The sequence below is a fragment of the Nannospalax galili genome, unplaced genomic scaffold, assembly GCF_000622305.1.
Source record: "Nannospalax galili isolate Female #2095 unplaced genomic scaffold, S.galili_v1.0 scaffold109, whole genome shotgun sequence".
NCBI lineage: Eukaryota > Metazoa > Chordata > Mammalia > Rodentia > Spalacidae > Nannospalax > Nannospalax galili.
Genome location: NW_008360315.1, coordinates 2,687,610 through 2,687,865, shown reverse-complemented (window position 1 = coordinate 2,687,865; position 256 = coordinate 2,687,610).

Genomic DNA, 256 nt, shown 5'->3' with positions numbered 1-256 from the left:
TCTCATAGTTCTGTACTGAAGGTGTCAAATCGGATTCTTTCATGAAATAGAGGCTCAAGAACTTACATATCTTGATGATTTTATATTCATAGGTGTATATTACATTAACATATCCTGCTCATTGAGTAGTACTCATATTTTAGTATCACATTTATTTTGAATAAAATGTTTCTGGAATTACAGATACTGAGCAGGTGGTATTTATCTTATGATACTCTTGTTCTTAAAAACAAGAATCGCTTATATATATATATAT